Raw genomic sequence first — 21,601 nt, 5'->3', positions numbered from 1 at the left:
CTCTCCTCGTAATTTTCCACCTGCGTAAAAGCCTTCCCTTCTGACTAGACTATCTCAACCAACAACCCCTTTTCTCTCTTCAGTTTTCTACACGAGTAATCAGACGTGAAACCTTAGTCAGGGTATTATTCGCGAATAATTCCTCTACCTCCGTGCCCTTCTTCAATACCGCTCTTTAATACCGAAACGAACAATTTTCCTTTTATTTCTAAACAATTTTCATTTAAATTATGACAAAGTTTTGTTATTTTTATTTTTAATTTGGAATTTTTACCGAATTTTCATCTTGCCTAAAACAAAATCTTATACTATAATATATAAAGAATAGTATGATATAGAATAAATGATTATAAATTTTTTCCCTTTTTCCTTTTCTATATTTTACTTCTCTTTAATCTTTAAGATAACGAAAAGAGTGACGATGGCAGAAGAAATAAGGGTTTTCAAGTGCACGATTTCGTGCTCATTCGTGCGTCATCAAATAAACGACGAATCTCTCTACGCTTGAATTACTCGCAGTTGAGAGAAGAGTCATGATAAATTAAATACCGAAGGAAAAGGGAAAGGTAATGTGTCGCATTGATTTACTCTTGGGATTTCTTCTCACATTACCAATGAACGTTAAGAACGTGTGTCCGTGATTCAAGAATGATCCCGAGAGAAATCACGCCAAGTATTTTACAGTTGAATTCATTATCGGACGACGATGCTTATTGTCTTAAATTTAAAAAAAAATAAAAATAGAAGACATCTCAACTATTCGATTGCAAATAGAATTTTGCTCTGCCGAACTTGTAATTGAAATAAAAGTACTATTATGTTTGTCAATTTTACTTTTCTTACCGAACGAGAACGCTTTTTACGTTGAACTTGGAATTTATCATTAATGACAAATGATAATATTCAAACTCTTGAAATGTTTTAACTCAGATATTACGTTTACTTCGAGTTACGATGCAATTGAATTAATTAATATTGGATCACGTAAATACCTGAATGCCAATTTTTTGCGTAAAGCTTCTCCCGATCGTTTGATAAATCTCTCTGACTTACCTGCAATAAGAAAAAATAAGATAAATTAGTTAAAATTTATTATAGTAATTTAAATATCTTTCTGAGATTCGAGTATTCGAAGAATGAATTGGTAAGTAATAATTATTCTCGTAGTTTTCATAGACTCGAATAAAATATTTCATCGAAATTAAGTGAGCTTTTCCTAAAAGGAACGAGTTAGATCGTAAATCATAGAAATAGTGGCAATTGCGATTCCGAGAACGTCATTCTTAAGTCAGAGACTTTTTGAATAGTGTTAGAAGGAAACGAATGAAAGGTGCGATGTAAAGTTCTACAGAAACGATTTGACTTAATTATCATCAAACAAAAGTCTATAGAGTCGTGTCTCTTTTGATCGTCATACCGAATTCTTCTTTTCTTATTCTCAAATGAAGTCATTTTAATAACGTAAGTTAAATGGATAATACGTAATTGTATAAATGTAGGTATTATCATGTGTATTAATAATTTACGCAATTACTATTTAATCAAATGGAAACGTTTCATAACGCTTATCTTATTGGAATGATTTATTAATAATGAGAAAGAGAGAGAGAGAGAGAGAGAGAGAGAGAGAGAGAGAGAGAAAGAAAAAGAAAAAGAGAAAGAGAAAGAGAAAGAGAATAATCATGAACATTACGTTTTCTAATGGATCGAACTTTAAATCACGAAACTGTTGCCGAAACGATTAGTTAACATCGTTTCTTTAAATATTGATCGGGAAATGGCGTTGCACTTGAATTCGGTTGAACAACTATTGACCCATTCCATTGAAAGTTCATCGAACAATAATCGTGCGTTCGAGCGTTCTGAATGATTAATTAAAATTGCTTGGACGCGGAGCACGGAAATTACGCTTTCTTCTGGTACCCGATCGAATTCCCGAATGAAATAAATAGATGATATATAAAGAGAGGTCGAAAAGGTCATTTGCCGATATCGAAAAGAAAATGACTGCATTAGTAAAAAAAAGGATCATCACACATATATGTACATATATATATATATATATATATATATATATATATATATATATATATATATATCTACTATCTATATACAGGAGTATATATAAATATACATGTTTACTTGTTAACGCGAGTGCAGGTTGAATAACGACGGGTCGTTTATAGTTTATAAACGGATGTTTGCTAATTGGAGAGGTAACATTTTGCATTTTATCAGTGACACCGACACGCGTCACAAATGGCAGTTTTTTCTCTCTCTTTTTTATTTCAATTCAACATTGCTCCGAGGAAATCAAAGATAAACCGACATTGTACAATATTCTATTATATTCCCGACTATCGTTAGCTTTTCATCTACAACGTGTATATCCATTATATATTAGATTCCTCCGTGTTAACCAATTAGGTTGATTTTTTTATTAATTCATTACCAAAATAGAAAAATCAAAGTAACAAACGAAGTGATTCCAAGAAAAATAATAATTGATTATTTTCTTTATCGTTACTAACTACCATCACGTCATCCGTTAATAATAACCTCGAGCAAAGCCACGACCAAATCACATTATTTCCAAGAAACGAACTTCTATAATATAAAAATCCATGTCAACCCACCAGTCTAATGGCTGTTTGCTTTTCTCCTGCGCCTTTACTTTATTTTACCTTACGTCCAAAGGTAAAACGAAACCCGTGACTTTTTTATTATCCACTCTTAGGCTCGAGCATTTTTATTATCCTGTTTTGTTACGGCACGCGACTCGTTCTAACGGAGTTCTCTTACAACCAAAGACACATTTTTCTCGTAACCATAAATACCGTTGGCCTGGACTTTTCCATATTCTTCAGATAAATTTACGCTATGGGAGTTGGTAAAAAATATACGCGACCGAGATTACGACCCCGAACGTGTGTACTTTTAAAATAAATAAATAATGAGAAAGAGAAGAGGGGAGAAAAAATATATTGACAAAAAAGAAGAAGAAAAAAGAGAATAAAATATCAACGACAATATTGAAATATTTTTGGCGTTCTTTTTTCACTCCCAGAAGAGAAAGATACACGACCTCTCGTTTTCTACCCTGTTTAGATTTAATTTCCAATTTGGCTATCAGCCAGACAGAGAGACGCGATATCGTTTGCCAACGTTCCGGAGCTTGAAAAATCTGTTGTACGTCGGCGCTTCGGACGCGCGATCTAATGACTTCTTATAGCTTTAAGGGACACACCGTTAATCTATTTTTCTTTAGCGAGAAAATACGAAGCAAGAGGTACGACCACAACGGTGCGGCGTTGGCTGTACCTCTGGTAATTTTCTTATAATCTCGGACTACTTGTAAAATGAAAGTACCCAACTTTAATAGGTTGAAAAAAATAGTTGAAAAAAAAAATATTCGAGCTATAAGTACTAAAGTACTACTTGATTCAAATTTTCTTATTAAAAGAAAAAAAAGGCTATTATTTATGCGTTGGTTTAAACAAATAAAGAAAATTTCGATAAAATTATTTAAGCAGTTTTATTTTTTTTTCTAATTGGGAAGAGTAGTTGTTAATGAATGTTTGGCGATAAGATTTAGATCTTTGACTAAAGACAAGCGTAATCCCATAACAGAGCGTCATTTAAGTCAGAGATGATCTTAGGTTTATCGTTGACAAAGGAAATGTGTTGCACATTAATGTCCTTTGCTATTAAAGATTATATTGTAATAACAGTTAGGGGGGGGGTGTATATCGTTTGTAAGATTCACTTCGTGGAAGTCAGTATTAATGGAAACATTATACCATTTAAGACTGTTTAACTATTTAGACATTTCTGTCTGCACGCGATTATTGTAGATACCGGTTATGATTACGGAGAAAGTGAATTACATCCTTGAAATCAAATGATGATTAAAATCTTGATTATCATAGGAACTAAACTAATCCTATTCATGAGAATTCCATGATCGTTGAAATATTATCTCGAGAAAAGAATAATTCAAAGAATAAATAAAAAAAAAAACAGAAACTTTATTCGTTCACTTTATTATTATCGGAAAAGCTTATTTTTTTAAATGCTTTTCTATTACGGAGTAATATAATATTACCCTCCTCCCCCAACATTTATAAAATAGCTTTTTAAAATGATTAATCATCCAAATACCTTTTTAAATTGAATCTCATCGTAGTCTTATCATTTCATTTTTATCCTGTATATCAGAAAATACCATTTTCAATTGAGCTATAAAATTTTGAGTAAAAAATGTTAAACATTTAATAATCAGATATTATTAAAAAATAAAACTAAAAATTTAGCAGGAAATTGTAGTATCACCCTGTTTATTTCGTAAAATTAAGTAGAAAAGAGAATGAGATGCGGAAGATTTGTGAAATGATACTTTCTTTGGGGTATTTTCTTTTTTCCTGTTTTTTTTTTTCTCTTTTATCAGACATTAAAGCACACTCCCGAGACAAGACTGAATTACGACGTGGAACGATAGCGTCCTACCCATTCGTGGTTTCTTCCTTTCGTTTGGAAGGAAAACATGTGCGAGGAAGTATAAAATCTTTAACGATGCAAGTCGATCCGGAAAAAAAGGCTCGAAAGAAACGGGTTGGGTATTATGATAAGAGTGAAAAGAAGACTAAAAGAATGTTGCGGAGGGAAAGGGATGATGGGAGAACGAGGGAGGGGAGGGAAGGGAAGGGGGTGGAAAATGTAATTAACTCGGGATACGGGCCATCAAGTAACGCCCATGTCATCTTGCATTTCCTCCCACGTCCGTTTCTTCAAAGATTTCGTTAGCTCGCGAATCGATAAAACTGCTCGTAACGACGAGAGATGCGATAGTTACCGTCTCTTCAAATTTCTTATAATCTCGCCATCTCGACGTCCTTGAACGACGTCGTTTCGAAAAATAAAACGTTTTCCATACAGGAATATCCTGAGAAAAATGGAAATGCACCGATTTAAAACGCACCTACGCGATTTCAAACAAAATTTCAATTTCGTTCGATAATACTCTTACTATGTAATAATAAAATTCACATTGGATTTGTTAATATATAAAAGAAAAAAAATTATATTAAAATGTTATTCGAAAAAGATGAACATTTTTATATGATATTAAAATAATTTATTAGTTATAGTATTTTATAATTTGAAGAAAAACATTTAAAAATATATATTGAAGTATTTAATTGAAATCATCATAATTGAAAATGAAAAAGGCGATCGAAAGGAAACTAAATGTCGATTGAACGAAACTATTAAAAATTACGTTATCGATAGTTCCTTTAAAGGATCGAACCTTGTTTATTTTTCTATGAATAATTCATACGTATCTTTTTGATTAATTTAAAATTTGTCAAAATTTAAGTATCCTTAATCGACAAGAACTAAAGGTGGGAACGAACGGATTCATTGAAAAAAATCTTGCGTCCGATTGAAGATCGGTCGAGGTTTCGTGGATCGAAAAACGTGGCGTTATCTTCCGCTTTCTGGTTAATTAAATTTGCATTTGCCAAGTTTTGGCCATGTGCCAAAATCGCCGATAGGCCGTCCCTTTCCTCTCCCTCCCCCACTTTAAGCCTTTCTCTCTCTCTCTCTGTCTCTCTCTCCTTTTTCGTCCATCCAGTTCGTCGATCGTCGATCCATTTACGGCGATGCGAAAGCAGAAATCCCTTAATCCTGAAAGGACGTCTACCTTAAAGCTACTTTGTCGAATCGCTCTCTGAAATGTTCATCAGACTCGACGAAGTCTCGATGAGCAAACCATCTAACCACAACAGACGCCACCACCTTACAAATACCTACACCCTATCACATTTCGAAGATTGACAATATACCTTTTTTTGTTTTTAATTTTTTTCTAATCCGCAATAACTTCATTTCGTCTTACAGACAACTTACAAGGTATTCCGAGAGTCCCTTGTTTTTTTTTCAACACTGACTGCAAACACTCGTATCTTTATTTGAAAAACAATATATCCTAATTCAATTAATAAAATAATTTAATTAATAATATTCGTAGGTTTATATTTTTTGTTTGTTTAACAATACTGACTATATAATATGCCCTAATTCAATTAATGAAATAATTTCATTAATAAAAAGCAACTTTTAGAACACCCTAATGCTGAAAATATGTTCTTTATAATCAGAAATCGCGATAATGGAAGCATAAGAAAAAAAAAGAAAATGTAGGGAAAGTGTAGATGATATCTCAAATATCGTGATTGAATCGAAGGATGATCTTTCCTTCCTAGGAGTTTGATCTAGCAGGAGGACAAGTAACGTACAATGGTTGCAACGAGAATCTTGATAAGTCGTTGTTGGGTATATACAGGATTCCTCGAATTTGCTTCCGTTTCATAAATCTATTGTGGCTGGGGTTCGTTCCGTGTTCTCTACCGATAGCTTGCATATACGAGTACATTAACGACGTACCTCCACTACTAGTAGGTTATATACGTGAACACATACACGTGGGAACGGTAGGTACAATCTATACGGTGTTGGATAAGTTATGGCTCCCATAGCGCACACCGTAGATCCCATGGACACAGACGTACTGCGATCATTATCAGTGAATTTATGGGTGCAGTCACACACCGACACCCTTCGAATTGCTTGTCGGTGTTAAAAGAGTGTCTCTATGAAATCCATGGATATATCTTGCGACTACCCTGCATTTTTAGTCTTCGAAAAGATCTACTTTCTATTCCGTGTCTTTTTCTTTCAAAAAGATAAAAAAAGAAATGAGAAAGAGTGAGAAAGATTTTGTGAGAGAGTGAGAGAGAATAAACTCACGCACACACATAGATAAGCCATACTTCTTTCCTCCCCCTCGAGAAAACGAAGATGGTATGTGCGTATATCTTCGAGTCTCGTTGTACGACGAGTTCCGAGAGAAAGAACATTCTCAAGCGGTCCGAATTGGTATTCCACGCACGTCCAATCTACGAGTTACAATCATGTGACTACTCTAAATCTCGTGAAAGCGTTTCCTTTATCATGTAAGAAAAAAAGAAAATAAAAGACGAATTGAGACTTGTTTTATCTCAATATTATTGACTGAATTACATTATAATTAACGTAATTAATCGATTTGATTTAAACGTATTGCCTGTGTACCCGTTAAGAAGATCATAGTATCTAGTAATTGATTAGTAAAATGGATGGGTAGCTTGCCCGAAAAAATAAAAATCGTATGCTGTTGATTTCAGAAGGATGGTAAAAGGACACGTGACATCTTTGATAGTTTTGAATAAATGTGAAAAAGTGTGTTAGTAGAGAAGTGGCTAGAACTCGTAAGAGGCAGAGTAACAAATGACAAATATATGATGATTCTTGAAGAAAATTGAGCAGTTTGACTAAAACTTAGAATCTTTTCTGTTTTTCAAATGATAGATCTAACCATTACAATAACCAAGACCCCAGGAGGGTTAACTTTTACATTAATATCTATTATATTATATTCAAGATGAAGGTATTCGATTCTATAATAAAATCATATTTTTTTCTTATTTTTCCTACTGTAAATGATTATTTTTGATAAATGTTCAGATTCAAATATTTTAATATTTTGTTTAATTAATTAAAAATAAATCGTGTTATTAAAAATTTTTTTTTAAAACGTTCTACACTTTGTATTCTTCTTACCAACGATCGATTTTCTCAACGTGTGGGTTTACTCGTACTATGCAAATATTATATCGAGCTGTCTTAAATCATTCTAGGATAAGATATTTTATTAATGTACTTAGACCCAAAGACAGGATGTTGAAAGTTCCTCGCTTATTCGTTTCGAGAAACATATGCTCGGTGTTATAATGTGAACACTACTGTATACTCATTGCCTCGAACTTCCGCCAAAGTCAATACGCCGTTTGCAAATAGGACTAACATTTTGCCGTAGCACGTGAGAGTTGTTAACGTTTCTCTTTCTCTTTTGTATTTTGGAAGGACTAAAGAGAAGGAAGGAAGAAAGGAAGGAAGTAAAGGAGAGAAAGAGTCAGGGAAGAAGAGGGAAAGAGGGAAAGAAGGAGAAAGGGGGAAAGGGGGAGAGAAGCAGGGATAAGAGAGCAAACATTTGGCCCATGGCGAGAATTCACAATGCCACTTGGTGTGCCCGCATAACCTCCTTCGCGATATTATGCAACATCGCGTATCTACATATAAAAAACTTTTCCCCTCCCCCTCCCTCGATACTTCTACCACTTTTTGTGAAATAGCAAAGATTCTATTTACGCGACCGTTTAGCATACGAAATCGAAAAAGTCAAATTGGTTATATGTGATCAAACGAAATCAGTTCTTATTGGATGATCTGTATATAGGTGGTGGTAATCATTATAAGCATCCTAATCTCTAACTCGATGCCAACACCAACATCGATTCTCTAAACCTTCTATATTCGTGAGTCATTAAACGGATTAATCTTGTAGTCGTAATCGTCTTGCTCCGTTTAATTTTCAATGAATTTAATTTCAATCTTTCGATTGTACACCGTATCACAGGGCTCGTTAAATAATTATTTATGCCGCGTTTAACCGAGCACGATTTATTCGATCGAATACGCTCGTGCGACCTGACATATGGCACATTTCATTTGATTAATAATATTCACTGGGTCTAACTCACAGTCGTCGTTAACTCGGCAGCTTTTAACTTCATCCGCCGTTCATTGAAAACTCGACACTCGGAAAATATAGTTTGAATGAATATCAAAAAGATTTTCTTGGATTAGCGTGGATGTGGATATAAATTTATTATAAATTTTTTTCGATATACACTGATACAAAAATACCTACCCCTGGCCACATACTACGATGACTTTGCCATTTTTCAACTGATGATTTATCTTTACAGTATTTAGGTACATTTATGAATTTTATTTTCTGTAATGGGTCAAAAGTAAATAAAAAAAAAAAAAAAAATGAGAAAAGTCAAAATGAACGAAAAGTAAAACCTATTTATGCGAGCTTGTTTGTTTGCCGTTTTTTGATGGAGCAATTGCTGGGAAATGAGCTTTGCGTGTGATTGCTCTAGTAATTTGATTTACGCTCCATTTTACATGTTACGATTACATTCATGAGAGATCTAACTCGCGTAGTTTTGATTCACCGATAAATTCATTTCGATCCTATATTATGTATTCTCCTCCCCGAATATATATGTGTATTTACATAATATACGCTCACGTTTTAGATATGATTCAAAATTCGAACGTTTATGTTTTTCGTTTCTAAATAAGTATATAATGATATATTGAGAAAAGATATATTTATTAAGACAAGAAAAATCGTTTTCTAACGTTATTCGCGAATAATTCATAATACATTTCTTTATTTTTTTGATAGAAACTTCATGAAATCCGATAGGAACCATTTTAAATCTAAAGTGATATTTTACTTTAACGAAAAAAAATGAAAGAAAAGGACGAGTTGTTATGACGAGGAAATTATGAAAAAAAAGAGGAAGAAAAAAGGTTTTAGAAGGGTGTGTCGAAAATAAAATGGCATGACTTTGGGTTTTTTTTTAAATTCCAAATTTCTTGATCCGTCCCCTCGATATTATTACAATATAAAAAAGAAACTTTTCAGAGTGAAAAATAAAAAATGATCACAGCCGAAAGAATCTCCCTTCTTTTCTTATCATGCGTGCCACCTCTATGGTATATAAAATTGAGTCCTCTCCTAAGCCTTTTTTGTTTGAGATCAATATCACCACCAAGCTTTAAGTTTTTCCATTTTAGATTTTGATCGAATCGTTTTAAACTTATAATCAAATCAAATAATTCCGACCAATTTTAAAATTATTCTCATATTAAATAGATATTTTAATTTTCCATGATTTATTATCATGAGAAAAGAATGAATAAAATAAATGTGAAATATTTTGAATTTAATATTGAATAATAATAATAAATTAAATATATATATTTAAATGACGAAAATATTAAAATTATTCAGAATATCGGACTGAAAATTCTCGTCACCCGTTATTGTTATACACCATAAATGACGAAACGTACGTGCGGAACTAAGCGTCGGTGATCTAACCACGTGTACTTGTCAACTCGTTGACGTTACACGTCGATATCAAGCCGAACTGTTCATACCTTTCCCTGGAAACGGACTCTCCATGCACAGCTAACACGATCAATTCGAGATTGGTCGTTCACAAAGTAGGACGAAACCTTTGCCGATCGGAAACCCGAATGGCTTCAGAGAGGCCAGAGGATGAACGGTCATGGGAACTTCATTACATTCCTAATCGCCAAACATCATTACTCGTGACAAATCATCTTCGACTATCCAATCTTGCGACTTAAATAACCTTACGTAAGAAAATATGTGATCATTATATGGGATCGGGTACCTCCACGACAAATATAATAGGTATTCGTGAAAAAGTTTACCAAAAATTCTGAATAGCTTAATAATTAAAGTAGACTTGTGTAAAAAAATATATAATTTATCGTCATTTTGATATTAAGAGGATAATAAAATATATATTATATATTAAAAATATAATTATTTTTGTTTGTGGAAATCGTCTGAAAAACGAGATATCCTGAATCGGAATTATCCCGATCCAATCAAATACCCCAGGCTCAATTTTTTGTTCACAAATCCTATAAATTAATTCAAATAAAATATAAAATATTTCAACAGAGTAAAATATTTCAATCGAATGAGTAATAAAATATCAATAATCAATAATTAATGTATATGTATATTTGCGTATAATTTGGATATGCAGAGAAAGAAAATAGAAAAAAAAGAAATAACTCTTATGGAAGGACTTAGTCGGAAATTCGATTGGGAACATCTACGCGGACTCGTTCGTGCAGTAGAAGAGAAACTTTGGTCACCAGGCAACCGATAGATATGCGCGTCCTGTGTACGACAAGTTCTCTCTCTCTTTCTCTCTCTCTCTCTCTCTCTCTCTCTCTAGTTTTCGTTCTATATACCTATCTATCTATCTATCTATCTATCTATCTATCTATCTCTGTCTCTCTCTCTCTTCTACCGTAACGCAGAACGTAGAGTTTACGACACGGTGCTTTTAGCGTCCTCTAACAGTCTGCCAGCAATCACATTAGTCGCTCGGCCCATCGGCTGCCATATTTAACGGTGGACCAAGCTCCAAAGCGACGGATGTCCGGGTCGTTGGACTAAACTGGACCAATCCGACGCCCTCGACTCTTGTGGACACACCGATTGACCCTTTTCGCACCTTCCTATTCATCATTTCTTTACATTTACAGGTTTCGAGACCTCTTTTTTTTTGGAATAATACGCCCAACTCCGAATACTAACATTTATCACAATAATGATATATCGATAGATCAAAATAACTTTACTTATATGCCAAAATATTCTAACGAAAGTGAACCCCCCTATGCTACTGCCAACACAGCAATAGCATTGACCGCAAAAGATTAATAAGTTTAAAAGCGACTACTCTACTATTTCTCTCTTGATTTTTTTTTTCTTTTTTTTTGTTTTCTCTATACCTCTTTCATGTGGGATCAATCATCATTGAAAGCATAGTAAGGAAATAATACCAAAAGGGGAAAGTTTCAATTCGACTATACAATCATCACGGCTTAAACGTACAACACTACTAACAGAAATATGAATAAAATTGATTAAAAAAATAGGAAAAAAGATGAATGATTATTCAAAGGAGTCTTAAAGGTTTTTTTTTGCAAATGATAATTGTGTGAATTTCATTCTAATCGCTGTTTGTATTCAGCATTTAATCAAACTACTTTTAAAAAGCTCGAGCGTAATCAGTGACTATTTGTTTGAAAATCTTTTAAACGCTTTCATAGTATGAATTTATTTTTATAAATCCAAAAAGAAAATAAAAAATAAAAAGAGTATAAATTCGCGATTAGGGTAGAACTTGAATAGGCTTCTTCGATCTCGTTTTGGCGTGATTACATGTTGAAAAATAAAGAAGACAGTAGGAGAAAACGTGACTTGGTTAATATGTACCGACAGGAATCCACTCTAAGTCCATAAACCCAAGTTACCATGCTTCTTAATTGGCTTTCCCAGGAGTGTCGGGACGGTTCTTGCCGCATGTCGATGGTAAATTTATGGCACCCCAAGGTCCGGGCTAATTCAGTTAGCAGTCTCGGTAGAGAGAAGTGAACTCTTTGTGAATCGACCGTCTCAATTCGTACAAAAGAACCTTTTATTGCTATTGCCTCGCTTTCTCTATTTCTCTCATTTTTTCTTTCTCCATTTTGCTGCTTCTCGAACGTGCCAGCGTGTTACGATTCTTCTCTTATTATTACTATTACTACTACACTAAAAGAATTAATTCATTTATTTTATAGTTACCAACATTTTACAATATTCGATTAATGAATGTTTGTAAGATAAACTTATTTTATTGTAATTCATTTTTATATGAAAAGATGTAATTTAATTTAATATTTCTTTCTCGTCTTTGGAATATTTACAAATATTTTTGGCCACGAAATATGTTAGGAAAAGAATCAGAAAAAAAAGTTAGAGAGAAAGAGAGGAGAAAAAATGTTTCTACACACGTTGGTCATCGTGTTTTAACATTTTTATCGATATGATCGGCAAAATCAATGTACAATGTTTTTCAATAAGAAACATTATGTATCAATTATAAAAAATATTCTTCCATCGACAAAACTCACATTTATAAGATTATCTAACATTTTAATAATTCTAAAATATGTTTCTTTGTACAATAAATGTGAAAACATAGTATTAAACTATTTTGCAATCTATATATCAATTGTTTAAAATTAACAAAACTCTTTTAACCAACTGAACATCGTTTATAAGAAAAAATAAAATTGTTTGTTAACGATAGTCATAAAACGAAACTGAAATAAATAAAACATAAGATAATACTTTAGTCGTTTATGATCGATATATCGATATATTGAAATTAAGAAAGTCGTGAGAAGTAGAAGGGAATTTGAGGATGATGCTGTAAACGAAGAAGAGATGCAGGGAACCGTTCATTCGGAACAAGTTTTCGAGTACGCGTGCCGAAGCGGCAGATCATAAAAGACTTTTACGTACCTCTTGAAACGATGAAAGTGTAATCTGCCAAGAGTTCCCATGAGTCCGACCCTCATTATGCCGGAAAATTTTCACGCAACTTTCAAATATTCCTATGCATGAATACGTGAAAATATGTGGGGTAAAATGATCTATCGACACAATTTATTTTTTATTATTTTATCCGTATTATTAAAAAACACCATAAAGAAAAGTTTAATATTTATTGTTATTCTTTGTGGTTCATTGTTATGGGTTTTATTGTTTGCATACATGCATATATATGTGTGTATGAACGATAAGTGAACTAGAGAACATTTCGATTTAGGGTTCTTTGAAGTAAACAAGATCTGTGTAGATAAAAAAACAAACAAATAGTTCCATATGGCCTTTCTTTGTAAGACGATCGTTGATCGAAATGGACAAAGATCGAAGAATCTACTCGAATTGTGCATTGTGCATGAGAGTGAAAAGAAATGAAAGGATGAAGATTGAAAAACATGAGCGAATAAAAAAAAGAAGTGGAGCAGGTGTTAGCTGGGTTGTCGAATAAATTGAAGATCAAATTTTATAGAACATTAGTTAATTAGTTTAAATAGTTGTTTTTTATTTTGTTAAATAAATTTCAACATTATCAAAGAAAGGTATTTAATTTCATCGTATTTGCGATAATTGAAAAATAATTATCATAAACGTTTACTGTACCTATGTATCTATTTTCTAATTAATTTAATGAGATATAATTAATCGTACCTTCGCTTATCGAAATTTTGTAGAACTACCGACAAATGTTTTGCTAGTTTTGTATCATTGAAAGTGATGACAAAATGATCGAGTTGCGATTTAATCATCGGGAAGAGGCTTCGCAATCTAATTAAATAGAAGTCTAAATGGGAACGCATTCCATCTTAAACGAATAGTGTTTCTGGCAGAGGCCGAGGTAATAGTGGTAGAGGTGAAGAAGGAGGAAGGAGGAGGAAGAGAGATGCTGTCTATACGGACCACGGAGATGGAGCATGGCCGACCTTTGTTTCGTGGCGCTAATGATTTCGCCCATTAGGCAACGTTACTTAGCGTACAAACGTGCAATCGAGTCTTAATTAATTGCATTTGCCGTTTTCGATTATCTTAACTAAAGGTAACACGATTCCTAGGACTCTGTGCATACCTTCGACAATTATCTACAATGAAAAGTTTCAATGAATTTCTAACGATATTTTGAAAAACTCTTAACGTTATTTGACGAATAATTCCTACGATTTTCCAAATAGATGGTTATCGGGTTGTTCGTAAAATGTTCGAGTAAAGTGGGGAATGAGGGGAAGAAATTGCTGAGTGACGTTTATGTCACACAGGAGAACCGATAGAAGAAGAAACCGATAGTGAGAGATATTTTCTCTCCCTTTATGCTTGAAATGCTATCACGGATTGGTAGACTTCAATTAGCTCCAGGATGTGTCCTTGGAAAGGTGCAGGATATACGAGCGCCATCGGAATTGATCTTCCACGTTAGATGCGATCGATTTTAACCGTAATAGTGTCGAAGCGTCGAGTTGAAAAAGAAAGAAAGAATGGAAGAAATGAAGAGAGAGAGAGAGAGAGAGAGAGAGAGAGAGAGAAAAGAGATAGAAAAGGATAGAAAAAAGTCTTACGATTCGAACAGAGAACGATCGTTAAGTCTCGACCTCATCGACCAAGGACGATTTTCCCTCTGGAAAGGTAGAAGAGATAGTAGTAGCCATTCACCGAGGCTGAATTAACTCTTCGCACGGGCTGTCTCGACGTTGGCTCTCGGCACCAGCAGCCCTTTAAAGGGGCTGTCTCATTCTAGTCGACATTTTCCATTAAACTTTTCCTATGTTCATCGGTTCGTCGCGGCCTAACTTTTAATCCTGCCAACTTTCATTTAGATCTTCCGAAGCCGCAACGACGACAACGACGTGCTTCCTGAAAACGAAAATATTCTTGTTCTTTTTATTTTCACTCTCTCTCCGGCCCTTTTTTTCTTTCCTTTTAATCTTCCCCTCATCTCTTTTCGTCATCGATTTATTGGGAATATATATATCTTTGTTGAGTTTTCACGACTCCTATTGTATACTTTTCGACACGTTGATGGAAAGATAAAAATGAAATAATAGTTTTGATCTTTCAAACTTAGGAAACGTAGATAGGTAACTATCTTATTCAATTTGAGATTTAGTTTACGGTTCAGTTTACTTGTAAGACGGTACATATATATGTCAATTCGAAGGTATCGATATCAAAGGTAGAAGCGTCTAAGACCCAAGTTATCAAGGGTAAGAAGGTGGAGTAAGTATCGAGGTTCCGTAACAGGCACGGGGAATCTTTGGCAAAGAGCCCGACTTCGAAAATCGCCTTAACTTCTCGAAGGACCGAGAAGTAGTGTAGGAATAAGACAGAAGGAAGGAGGGAAGAACAAGGCCAGGGTACGATCGTTAACGTTGAGGTAGGACAGACCTTCCACGGCCAGGTCCTTGTGCTCCTTTTACTTCCCTTTTTTTCCCTTTCTCTGTTTTTTGCCTCCTAAGTAAGTACTTTTTTTTCTTTTTCTCTCATTTTCTTTTTCCCTTTCGTGGATTCAGGACGACTGACGGTAGCTATGGTGGTGGCGGTGGTGCGGAGGAGGGGATGCTTACCAGAATCCAGAAGTCAGGGAGAGATAGGGATAGACCAACAAGAACAAACCGTGATTTAGTGCACGACTGCAGTGTGCTTCTTCGTAGGGAAAGGAAATGGTAACCCGAGGAAAAGAAGGGAGAGAAGAAACCCTGTCCTTACTTTAGATAAATAGTGTTTGAGCGTTTCCTAGCCTTAACCCCTTTAACTCTTCCATCTTGAGAGTGAGAGAGAGAGAGAGAGAGAGAGAGAGAGAGAGAGAGACGTAAGAGAATCACCGTAAGAACAAGAGGGAAACCAGTTATTTTTACGAGCTAGAGTCATGTCATTCGTGAATCTTTAGTCACGATTTATTGAAGTTTCTCTATCTTTAGAAATGTGTTCGCGACTTTTTCCTCGAAGTAAAGTAATTTTATTTCTTTATCGTGCTACTCTCTCTACGTTACTTTGGAAATTTTCACCACTTATCTCTCATGGAAACGTAAAACATTATCTTTGTCTTTGTACTATGGTATTTTTTCTATTTCTTTTTGATATCCTTCCTAGTAGAAAATAGATACAAAGAGTCGGCCTGAGAGAAAAAGAGAGAGAAAGACAGAGAGGTTCTTCGGACGGTTCGTTAAAAGTCTCCAATTATCCAATGTAGTTGGGAAGTCTTTCTCTCTCTCTTTACCCATCAACGCTAGGAGGAGTACAGGCTCGTAACTGTAACTACGAGGAGCGCACTTAATTCTTTCTTTTTTTCTCATCTCTTTTTTTTCTTTCTTCTTTTTAGGCTAGATTGGTTACTTACCAAGATACACTCCCGAACTTTCAGAGACTTTATTCGCGCCGCCATCTGGATATTACTACTTACGATATTCACTTGCACAGGCTTACTTTTTCTTTATAGTCAAGAGTTAAATTTCTAATTTTGTAAGATCGAGACTCGCTTAACTGAAACCCTTCAATTCTTTTTTCGTTCTTTTTTCTTCAACGTGAAAAAAGATTTTTCGACGATAATATTCAAAGTCGACGGGAGAGGAGAGAAGAGAAAAATCGTTGGCAATGATATTTTATGGTAACTTTTTCTTTTTTTGGATCCGTCGGACTACTACGAAGCAGCAGCTAGTTAGGTAAATCCCGTTAAAGAGTACCGTAAACGGTACACTCGCAGGCAAACAAATCTTAATGACATCTCGTAGGGTTTCCACGAAACGGACGAATAGTCTCTGCTGTAGTTTAGGGTACAGAGAGAGAGTAGTAGTCGTAGTAGTAGTAGTAGTACTAGTAATGTAGGCTTTGCGATATATCCGTGTCAGGATGACCAATGCCCTGTCGGACCTACCATGCATCAACCGTTGTATTGTGGTCACTTTGGATTATCTTGGATGGAAACAGGCTGCGATTTCGAATTTCACTACCTCCTTTTATCAGGATCGATGCCTTTCTCCGAGAGCTTCTCTTTCTCGAGCTTCGTATATAGATTAAATGCAAATCATCTTGATCCGATCGGAGTAACAACGACTATCTACATCTCTACACGAACACATATACATATATGTAGATATATACATATATATTCTATCCGTTGATCGTAGAAGAATGATGCACATGGAAGGAAAAAAAGGAAAAATAAAATAAAGAGCAAAAAAAGAGAGAGAGAGAGAGAAGAGAAGCATAGTTACGAGGAAGCCAATCATTTTTGTTACTCCATTCGTTCAAACCGTAATCCGCAAAGTTCTCAATCAAGCTTTTTACCGACGTGTCTCGTGATTCAGTTCTCTCACGTTCGTCGAGTTCATTTATTTTATGAAAGAATCAACGTGAATGAAAGTAAGAGAAAGAGAGAGAGAGAGAGAGAGAGAGAGAGGAAAACTCCTTTCCACTTATCTACCCACCCCCTCTCTCTCTCCCTAACGTTTATTACCTCACCTCGAATCGCCAAGGGAAACAATTAAGGAGAAAGCGATTGGGATACACATTCTCATTATCACAAAATGTACTCTCTCTTTCTTTCTCTCACTTTTTTCTCTTTTTTTTCCTCCCCTAACTCTCGTTTCCTCTCTCTTGAGGATTTTGCCGCACATTCAACGTAAAAACTCTCCCGATTAACCTGCGAATCGAGATTATAAAGAAATAACAGACCGCGTTTATTCCTCGAAGTTGAGTCGACTAGTCGATAATACTAGCGGAAGTAATTTCGACACCCCTGCTAATCCTAGTTGAATTTTTATCGAAAATAAAAAAGGAAAAAAAACGATTGCTTCCTTCCTTCTTTTCAAAATCCTTCAATTTAATCCGACGAGAGATAAAAATAAAAGGAAAGAAATTTCAGCGGATACCGACGTTTTATAAGATTTGCGAAGATACGAAAAGAAAATAAATAAATCGATTTTTGAAAGATTCGGAATAAAAGGGGAGAAAGAGAGAGAGTGAGAGGACGAGTTTAAGGAATCGTGTAAAACTGGAATACTTTACATGAAAAAGTTCGTACCGATGAAATATTATGACGATTGACATACACGTGCGTTTCACGTATACACAAAACCGATTTCTATGCATTCTATGAAAGCAAGAGAAATAGAGAGGATAGAAATAAAAGGAAGGAAAGAAGAAAGAAAAAAGAAGCTGAAAGAAAACGGGCCCAGAACACTTGGAAACTTTGATAATTTTACCTTTCCCATCGTTGGACCAACGTGATATATTATTCACTTGTTGTACTTTGACATGGGGACTTTACGAAAATGCGCAAAAGAGACGTCCGTGCATGCTTGGCTGCTTTTTTGCTTTCGAAAACCTTTACTTCCTCGAAATTGAATTTTACTCATCAAATATTGAAAATACTATCTTACCTTTGACTGATATTTTTATTTTATTAGATTGAAAATAATATATGAATCTTGCATCGTCTTGCATCATCTTTTCCTTCCTTCCCATCTCTCTTTTCTGATTATAAAATAACTTTAACAATAGTTACGAGGTATTATTTTCGAATAAGATGCATATATCACGTGGTTGGATTTACATTCCCTTAATACGCATTAAATGGAGGGAAAAAAACGTATAACAGAGAAAATAATATTTCTCGAATGAACGTCGGAAGCTTAGGAATGAAGTTAAGGAGCAGGGGTTACTTTTGCATAGCGATTAAACTTCCTTCAAGTTAACTGACTTTTGTACGCATTAAGATACCTTGAGATCGCTAGGATCGTTGCGGTACAGGTTAAAGTCATGTTGAATTTTAAAGAGCTCTGAGACGATAACAAAATTGCTTCTTGGAGTAAGAAAGTGAAAAAGAGAGAGAGAGAGAGAGAGAACTAGTGTATAGAGTGAAGAAGAAGCAGAGAAGGAAGAAGGGAAAAAAGAAAGGGCAGGTAAGAGAGGTTTTCATAAGTCTTTTAGCGGCTGGTTAAAGTTAAAACGTCGTAGTTTTAACTTTAGCTCGTTAAAAGAGAACGCAGTGTAAGCCATCTCCGTGCATTTTTCTTCGATTGTGGTTGGCTAAGATGCGGCAAATTTTCCACCGGATTCTCATGGATACCACCGCCTGTTATCGATATTCGACGATCTCTGAAATAAATTCTATTTTTCTGAGCTGATAGAAATACGACTCCGTCGTTTGTTATCTAAGCTCCTTACGAGTCGTGTGATTCTTTACGAGCGACAAGGATGAACGTTCTATTTCTCCTTCAAACAAACTAAAAAAAAAAGAGAGAGAGAAATATTTTTTTCGTTAAGTAACAAAAATAATTATTTGTTCTTTGAATTAGTATCGAAAAAGAAAATTATAGAAAAATGACAATTTATAAGTTTTGAGAAAATTTACACGAATTTTAGTTTTTATCAACTGAGAAACTTCAAAATATTTTTCAAGTTTTTTTTTATGTGTAAGTATCTTTGTCTACAGTTAAAAAAATAAATTGTGCATTACTTATCGCTTAGTTAATTATTTATTAATAATGTATATTATAATATATAATAAAATAATTAATTATTATAAATTAAATTGAAATTTGTCGAATATCTAATCAAAAACTTTTTAAATCAGTACACATGAAAGTTTGATGATGAATATCTTTTGAACGCTTAATTTAATCGCCAAAACATAAGACACCATTTTTATAGAGCAGTTAATTTCCTAAAAAAATTTGTATTGCACATTTTATAATAGTCATTTATTGTCGAGTTATAAAATTCATAAACAAAAATGAAATTTGTCCGAAAATAATCAAACTTAAATCTTCAATATCATTCAAATGGTGATTTTTACGGAAAAAATATAATATACCTTTTTTGTAGAGCATTAAATTTCCTACAAAATTCGTCTAAAACATTTTTCTGTACAATCAATTAATGATGAGGTATGAATTTTATTCTATTGGACTGAGAAAAAAATAAAAAACTTCGATACGGAGGATCTTCCGATTAAAATTAAGAGATCATATTTGGTGAGAATTGTTTTAAGGTGTCTAGCAACCCATTTTTCCGTGTCACTTGTAAAAAAAAATAATTGATTTTTTTGACCCATCCTAATGTACATATATATTTTATTTTTAAATAATATCTTTACGAATTTTCTGGACAATTACGATGAACATCGGATCGATATGAAATTTCTAATCGATGCATGAACGACGGCAGTTAGATTCATTGGTGAATTGTGGCTTAACGTATAGGATGATTCATGGGGGAGTAATTTCATAGTCACGTAGACGTCGTGTCGTGCCGTCACGAGGCGTCATATTTCAAAATTATAAACGTGGCGCGCTTAAGTCGTGGCTTTTCTATTCCCTTCCTCTTTAAAGCAATGCTCCGTTCTCTAACAACTCTACTATTTCTCCCAGAGCAACGTCCACCACCCCAATCTCAACCTACCTTAACTCTGTCGACCTCGAGTAAAGGTGACAGAGGTCCACGGAGCCGATCCAGGACGTCGGAGGTGTTTGTTGGATCGAGCAGAACGTGGTAGCAGCATCATGGAGACACCACCCTCGTGAGACCCTCTCTTCTACATAGCTCGCGTTTAATCACCCAAGTTTCCTAATTAGAAGCATACCCACCTCCCATTCCCACCCTTAACCCCCCGAGCGTTTAAATGTCACGTCTTTGCATACCACCTCGTTCTTTTCATTCTTTCGTAATTCCTGTTCTTTCTTCCCTTTATCCGTTCTCTTACTACCATTTGATATAATCGAGTATTCTGAATTTCTTTATATATACATATATATGGTTACTAATTTTTTTATTTCCTTCTTTATTTTTAATAATTAAATTGTGGAGTTCAGACAGAGAGAAATAAAATGAAAAATGATATGATATAATATATTTAATTAAAATGGTGAGCGATATTTACAAAAGTTTACAAAAGAGGCGTGGTTACAAAAATACAGAATACTAAAGAGCTGTACGATCCGAAAGGATCGTACGGTGATTAGCGGTATTCGAAATTCGCGCGCGTCCGCTTCCATCGATTAGGATTCTAGATCGATACTCATTGCGAGCATCGATCAACTACTAGTAACTATCGCAGCGCTTCTCTTGCTACCCCCACCTCTCGCATCCCCACTTCTCATAGCCCTAGTACGTACGTCCTGCTGGGCCAGTACAAAGGGGCATTCTTCCTATTTCTTCACTGGACGCCTACGACTACACCTCTTGAGGGATTATAGAGGCTTTAAGAATTCACAAAGGACAACGAAGAGAATATCCTGATCTTCAAGACTCGTGAAAGTGAGCCCATTCAACATCACAATCCTTAAAGTTGTGATCGCTATACTTGAGGAGTGCGAGAGGTGAGATCTTTCCAATATATATATATTTCACATCAACGGTATTTTCCCACGTGGTAACACCACGTGGTGCATTCTTATTGTATAATCAAGTATCATCCAGGGTTTTTATGCCGCAAGGCTTTTCCCT

The 21,601-nt window shown here is 34.6% G+C and overlaps 1 protein-coding gene across 1 annotated transcript in view; it reads right to left on the bottom strand.

The window, feature by feature from the left end:
* The window catches only part of LOC107074580 (uncharacterized), a 384,592-nt gene that overhangs the window by 157,663 nt on the left and 205,328 nt on the right, over positions 1–21,601 (bottom strand). The window lies entirely within an intron of this gene.

The sequence above is a fragment of the Polistes dominula genome, unplaced genomic scaffold (assembly GCF_049000335.1).
Source record: "Polistes dominula isolate Pdom_NZ unplaced genomic scaffold, Pdom_raw_medaka contig_82, whole genome shotgun sequence".
NCBI classification, from domain to species: Eukaryota; Metazoa; Arthropoda; class Insecta; order Hymenoptera; family Vespidae; genus Polistes; species Polistes dominula.
The sequence above is the reverse complement of the archived record's forward strand: the minus strand, read 5'-3'. Positions and strand labels throughout refer to the sequence as shown.